Source organism: Pseudophryne corroboree, chromosome 1 (genome assembly GCF_028390025.1).
Source record: "Pseudophryne corroboree isolate aPseCor3 chromosome 1, aPseCor3.hap2, whole genome shotgun sequence".
Lineage (NCBI taxonomy): Eukaryota > Metazoa > Chordata > Amphibia > Anura > Myobatrachidae > Pseudophryne > Pseudophryne corroboree.
In genome coordinates this window covers 77312221-77320312 of record NC_086444.1, presented here as the reverse complement: position 1 = coordinate 77320312, position 8092 = coordinate 77312221, and positions in this window count along the sequence as shown.

Genomic DNA, 8092 nt, shown 5'->3' with positions numbered 1-8092 from the left:
CGAACTGGTCGGAAATGTGCATGCGCGGTGGAAGCATTGCGCACACGCGTCATTGCCTGGCGACAGTCGTCGCCGGGCAACGACGCTGCCAGCAACAAATGTGATCGCAGCGGCGATCGCAAGAAGATGGACAGGCGGGAGGCGTTCCTGGGCGGATACTCACCGTTTTCCAGGCGTGGTGAGTCCAACGCAGGCGTGTCGAGGCGTTTGAAGGGCGGATGTCTGACGTCAGGATCGGGACCTTCATCACTGGATCCGTCGCACAGGGTAAGTAACTCTTACCCTGGTCTTGTTTTGCAGGAAACTTTTTTAGCATAGCAGGGCTGCACAGGCGTTCGCAGCCCTGCTATGCTAAAATACACTCCCCCATAGGCGGAGATTAGTTGATCGCACCAGCAGCAAAAAGTTGCTTGGTGCGATCAACTCGGAATGAGGGCCCATGTTCTAGCTATGTGGCTGATGTGGACGTCCAAGCGAGAAGCAGGACAATCTGTAGGGCCCAGGCTTGGACTGGCCCACAGGGCTACAGGGGAAACCACCGGTAGGCCCCACTGCCTGGGGGGCCCTCTTCCTCTAGGGATCAGGTTCTAGGCCGTGCACTTGAATTATATATTATACATATGTTACCTTATACTGCTCAGGATTATGATGTATTCTCTACAGTACATTGCTGTCATTAATCTGGCACATTATCATGCATGCACTAGCATTAATTACTATATAAATTATCAAGCAGTCCAGACCAGGTACTCTATAATGGTTAGCCAAACCTCTGTGGTGGCTGGCCACACCCCCTTTGGAGGCTGGCCACACCTCTAATCATGGGCCCCTACCACTGCATACCCCCAGTGGGCCCTTTATGCTCCAGTCCGACACTGGTAGGGCCCATAGCTGTCCTGCATCACACTGTTCAGATAGGAACTCTGACAAACTCATTATTACAGATAAATACAGTATAACATGGGATATTGGACACATGTCACCACCTGCTTAGTCACTGACCGGAAGGTTATGGGTGAATTGTTTCCTGTTTGTCATTAATCAAGGGAAGAATATACCATTAAACAAAACAGCATTGCAATATAAGATTAACATGGGATATTACATCTTTCCTCTCTGTTCATATATGAAATTAATATTTTCGATGTAGTCATCTTTAAAAAAAAGAAAAGAAAAAAGAAAGTAATAACCTTTAAATAAATGAGTGTAAGATAAATATGTAATTGTAATTGAACCATGAGCAGATTCCTCCGACTGCACAGTGAGATCTCCATCAGCTCTCTTTCTCACTAGATAATAAGTCCTCTAATTAGTCAAATTGGCATCTCATCAAAAAAACAGAATCAGCTATTTAGAACAGTGAATCAACCTTTCTCAGCAGCCAAATTCCTATCTAATTATCTTTTTGATGAAAATTGGCTTAATGCATACAACAAGGTGGTGCAATTATTTCAGGAAACGTCTACATGAACGTTGCTGGTTATTGAGAAATTTCATAAATGACAACACAATTAAAGAATGTTACGGGAAGGAGTGGAAACAATTGGGTTGCATCAGGTAAAGGTTGGAAATAATAGAATGTGTAGTGACAATACGACAGTAAGTGAACAATGAAGGGATAACATGGCTTCATTGTCAGACTGAGTAATAAAAATATTTAGGTCAATTACGTGCAGCGTACAGTATAACATATCGGTGGCAGTCGTCCAAAACATTTGAATTGTCAGATATTATTACGGATTTACCAGGAGATTCAGAAACCTTTTTAGTACTTACACAATAAGGTCTATTCATTAAAATGCTTTGAGTGCTTTTTCTGGATTGCATTCTCTCAGTATTTATTAAGCCTAAACTATAAAAATGGCTTTTTGATTATTTTAGCATGAATGTTTGTCTCTTGTACATATTTGGAATATACTTATATTACTTCACAGGCAACCAGGGGCACCACAACCTTTTTCGCTGAACGTTGGCATCCAAGGGCAGCAGGACTTGCCTGCCATACCACCCACCACAAATTTTTAGGATTCTAGCAGTGGGATCCAAGCGGTCAGAATCCATACAGATTCCGGAGGAAAGTACAGGAGTTAGGGTTAGACAATAGGGAGAGGGTTATGGTTAGGCTGGGAGGCGGGGTAGGTTAGGGTTAGGCTGTGGAGGAGGGTTAGGTTGCGGCAGAGGACACCTAGGCTGCAGGAAAGGTGGGTTAGGGTTAGGTGTTGGGTTAAAATACTTACCGGGATCCATTGTGATATCGACCGTTGGGATGTCACTGTCTGCATCCTGACTGTCGGGATACTAACTACTAGGATTTCATACCCAATCCACTATTACAAGTGGCCAATTTACCTCACGGTTGAGCCTTCAAGTGTGCAGGAAGGAGGATAGGAATCTCAGGACCATAGTATCATCAAGGGGCATGAGGGATAGAATCCAGGAAGGTCAACTTCTTATTGCCCTCCAAGCTAATCCAGGTATGTTTCCAGGTGGATGCTCTGTCCAATGCTCCACTAAAAAACCTAATACTTAGATTGGGTTCTATCTCTCAGAGATACCAGCCCACTGTTTATGATAGAAGTTCATTTGAAGAAGCATTGCAAAGATGCAGTCTTGGAGTATTGAACTTTGTCTATTATCTACTTCTGTTGCTTATGTCTGATAACTTTGTGATCAACATTAATTAGATCTAAATCCGGTATATTAGCAGTGTGTAAACGGTCATCTTCGAACACCGCGAACAGGCCTTTGTCATGCCTGAAGGGATCTGGCTTAGTTCATTAATGAACAGCAGAAATGGCCATGTGTGGCTATGCAGGATCGGCCATGTGTGGCTACACAGGATCAGCCATGTGTGTCTACGTGGAATCTGCCATGTGTGGCTACGCAGGATCAGCTATGTGTGGCTACGCGGGATCAGCCGTGTTTGGCTATGTTGGATCAACCATGTGTGGCTACGTGGGATCAGCCATCTGTAGCTACTTGGGATCAGCCATGTGTAGCTACGTGGAATCAGCCATGTGTGGCTAAGTGGGATCAGCCATGTTTGTCTATGTGGAATCAGCCATGTTTGGCTACGCGGGATCAGCTGTGTGTGGCAAAGCGGGATCTGCCGTGTTTGGCTACATTGGATCAACCATGTGTGGCTACGTAGGATTAGCCCTTTGTGGCTACTTGGGATCAGCCATGTGTGGCTACTTGAGATCAGCCATGTGTGGCTACTTGGAATCAGTCAGCCGTGTGTAGCTACTTGAGATCAGCCATGTGTGGCTACGTGGAATCAGCCATGTGTGGCTAAGTGGGATCAGCCATGTGTGTCTACACGGAATCTGCCATGTTTGGCTACGTGGGATCAGCTGTGTGTGGCAAAGCGGGATCAGCCATGTTTGGCTACGTTGGATCAACCATGTGTGGCTACGTAGGTTTATCCCTCTGTGGCTACTTGGGATCAGCCATGTGTGGCTACTTGAGGACAGCCGTGTGGGGCTACATGGAATCAGCCATGTGTGGCTACATGGGATCAGCCATGTAGCTGCATGGGATCAGCCATGTTTGGCTACGTGGGATCAGCCATGTGTGGCTAAGTGGGATCAGCCATGTGTGTCTACACGGAATCTGCCATGCTTGGCTACGTGGGATCAGCTGTGTCTGGCAAAGCGGGATCAATCATGTTTGGCTACGTTGGATCAACCATGTGTGGCTACGTAGGTTTAGCCCTCTGTGGCTACTTGGGATCAGCCATGTGTGGCTACTTGAGATCAGCCATGTGTGGTTACGTGGAATCAGCCGTGTGTGGCTATGTGGAATCAGCCATGTGTGGCTACATGGGATCAGCCATGTAGCTGCACGGGATCAGCCATGTTTGTCTACGTGGGATCAGCCAAGTTTGGCTACGTAGGATCAGCCATATGTGGCTAAGTGGGATCAGCCATGTGTAGATACTTGAGATCAGCCATGTGTAGGCTCGTGGGATCAGCCGTGTGTGTGTTACTCTGCAGAACCATCAGTATGTGGCTATGCGGGATCAGCTGTGTGTGGCGATGCGGGATCAGCCATGAGTCTCTACATGGGATCAGCCGTGTGTGTTTACACAGAATTAGCCGTGTGTGGTTACGCAGGATTTCCAGACATTTCATTATATCTCACTCCGGGGGACATTTACTAAGCAGTTATAAGAGCGGAGAAGTGAGCAAGTGGAGAAGTTGCCCATGGCAACCAATCAGCACTGAAGTAACAGCTATAATTTGCATACTACACTGCTCAAAAAAATAAAGGGAACACTAAAATAACACATCCTAGATCTGAATGAATGAAACATTCTTATTAAATACTTTGTTCTTTACATAGTTGAATGTGCTGACAACAAAATCACACAAAAATTATCAATGGAAATCAAATTTATTAACCCATGGAGGTCTGGATTTGGAGTCACATTTGCCAGAGAACACCCAATTGGCAAATTCGCCACTGGCGCCCTGTGCTCTTCACAGATGAAAGCAGGTTCTCACTGAGCACATGTGACAGACGTGACAGAGTCTGGAGATGCCAAGGAGAACGTTCTGCTGCCTGCAACATCCTCCAGCATGAGCAGTTTGGCAGTGGGTCAGTAATGGTGTGGGGTGGCATTTCTTTGGGGGGCCGCACAGCCCTCCATGTGCTCGCCAGAGGTAGCCTGACTGCCATTAGGTACCGAGATGAGATCCTCAGACCCCTTGTGAGACCACATGCTGGTGCAGTTGGCCCTGGGTATCTCCTAGTGCAAGACAATGCTAGACCTCATGTGGCTGGAGTGTGTCAGCAGTTCCTGCAAGACGAAGGCATTGATGCTATGGACTGGCCCGCCCGTTCCCCAGACCTAAATCCAATTGAGCACATCTGGGATATCATGTCTCGCTCCATTCACCAACGCCAAGTTGCACCACAGACTGTCCAGGAGTTGGCGGATGCTTTAATCCAGGTCTGGGAGGAGATCCCTCAGGAGACCATCCGCCACCTCATCAGGAGCATGCCCAGGTGTTGTAGGGAGGTCATACAGACACGTGGAGACCACACACACTACTGAGCCTCATTTTGACTTGTTTTAAGGACATTACATCAAAGTTGGATCAGCCTGTAGTGTGTTTTTCCACTTTAATTTTGAGTGTGACTCCACATCCATACCTCCATGGGTTAATAAATTTGATTTCCATTGATAATTTTTGTGTGATTTTGTTGTCAGCACATTCAACTATGTAAAGAACAAAGTATTTAATAAGAATATTTCATTCATTCAGATCTAGGATGTGTTATTGTAGTGTTCCCTTTATTTTTTTGAGCAGTGTATAAAATGATACAGAGCTGCTAATTGGTTGATGGGGCAACTTCTCCACTGGCTCACTTCTCCGCTTTTATCACTGCTTAGTAAATGTCCCCCTCAATCTCACCAACTGTCTCACCTCACTTATCTGGCACAACAATTTTATGGTTCCTGCTTCTGCTCTACTGCGCACAATCTACAGCTCCCTTCTCAGGGAAGAAGGGAACATCATAGATCTTTTCCACTCTTAGTTGATTCAATTTAGGGGAAAAATCCCTTTCTTGGATAAACTGGCGTCTCCATCTAGTATCTTCATCATGCAAGATTATTTATAAGGTGCTACAAATATATACTGTATGTATATGTATTTTCTAATCAGCTAATTAAGGTTAGGCTACCTAGTTGCTGCATATTGCTGAGCATGTATTGGGTCTGTCATTGTGCTAATGAAACTGTGTAAGTATTTTTATCTGTGCACATTTGATAGAAAGTATAGAACGTGGTTCCCTATTTAAATAATTCAGTGTCTAATCTATATAACACTGTAATGGGAACTCACTTTATGTCAATTAAATAAAGCCCTAAAGCTAATTACTCTAGAGCCGTAATGAATTACAATAATCTTTTCATAAATTAAGCAAACACTGCCTGTGATAAATAATTAGCCTGTATCACACCATATTTTATAATGTCAGACTTGTATTACACAGAGGGCCTGACTCAGTGGTAAATACAGTGGTAACATCACACACAAGAGGGGGCGAAGTCTCTGGCTGATTGGAGATGCAGAACAAATTTGGATACAGGGAGAGTGGATTGAAGGACGCTTATCTGAGGTGGTCATCATTATCAGCAGGGATTTACACCAGCCCTTTGGATTTAAAATCTGTATTCAGAACCGTGGGAAGACTCGAACTGATACTCGGTTCAGATCTGATCTCCTCTGGTGATCCAGACCGGGTTTTGTTTGAGATCCACACAATTCAGGTGTATTCTGCTTTGTGGAGAACCAAATTGCACATCTCTGATATATATATATATATATATATATATATATATGCAAATCCTTACCATACATTTATACCGTACATTTTTGTGGCAGCACTAAGGGGGAAGTAGTATGGGTGTATTTTTTTACAGGCCTCTTTGCCCTGCCCACTTTACCCGAAAAGTGCTAGGATACGCAAGACCTTTATCAAGTGCCGTGAAAATATCATCAAATTTAGGAGACTTCCGTAAATTCCGGGAGTGTGGGCAAGGATGGAATACCAGCAATTTTTTTCAAAAAATAAGATTCTAGCTTTTATTTCATAGATTGTCTTAGATAAATGGCAGCTAGAATATGTTTGGTTGCTACTGTATAGGCTGTTCAGAAGGTGTGATAACTTCCCCAATAGTGATTTTATTTCCAAAGAGTGTCCTGAAACAGCGCCACCCAGGGGCATAACCAGAGCTTTGTGGGCCCATAGCAACATACAGTATTAAAGAGGCCCCTCCCCACAGCTGTTATTAATTTCATGCCCCATAGTAGTGCCCTAGTTATTTTCTGAACCATGGCAGTACCCTAGTTAATATTATGCCCCATACATAGTAACATAGTATCTGAGGTTGAAAAAAGACAATTATCCATCAAGTTCAACCTAATTGCGGTCTCCTATGCACAATGATTTGTCTAAACTTATGACTGATGCTGATTTCAGCCGTTGCATTTTATCCCTTTTTATAGTAACTATAGTGCGTGACTACGCACCATAACCCTGGATATCCTTATCCATGAGGAATTTATCCAACCCATTCTTAAAGGTATTGACAGAGTCCATCATTACAACTCCCTCAGGCAGGGAATTCCAAACACGTATTGTCCTTACCGTGAAAAAGCCTTTACGACGTATTGTGTGGAATCTCCTCTCTTCTAACCTGAGCGAGTGTCCACGAGTCCTATGTGCTGATCATAGTAATGCCCTAGTTATTTTCTGAACTACAGTAGTGCCCTAGTTCACATAATGCCCCCTAGTAGTGCTCTAGTTTATTTTCTGAACCATCATAGTTCCCTAGGTTACATGATGTCACACTGTAGGGCTGCCAGTACACATTATGCCCCACAGTATGCATTCCCTCCAACTGGACCTTTTTGGCAGGTACAGTACCTTTTTTTATGGTCTGTACCGATTTTTGGCTCTCCAAACTTCCATTGAAAGTATAGGAAAAGGGGTGTGACCATGCCCCCTTTACCCGTGGCCACAACCCTTTCCTAATTTGTACCGATTTTTATGTGTAAAATGTTGGAGGGTATGAGTATGCCCAGTTAACATTATGACATACTGTGTCCTAACTCCATGTTACAGTGCCCCCTGTTCATACTGTGCCACATTAGAGTGCCCTCCAGTTCAAATGATGCCACATTACAATGCCAATGTTCATATTATGCCACAGTATATTGTGCCTCCATTTCATATTGTGCCACATTAAAGTGCCCCAGTTCTTCTTATGTAACATTATAGTACTTTCCGATGACAATGAGCCGATCAGATTATGGGGTCTATTTACTAAGCCTTGGATGGAGGTAAAATGGATGGAGATAAAGTACCTGCCAACCAGATCCTAAATGGCATTTTTCAAACACAGGGGTAAATGTATCATCCATCGTTATGGGGAAGAAGTGCTATCAATAAGAAACTTTTATCCTAGGGGTGCCGTGAAAAAAAAAATACTGATACTTTAGGGTGCTGTGATTCAAGAAAGTCTGGGAATCGGTGTTCTAGCACATCTGGGAAAATCTCTCACCCCACGTACTAATGC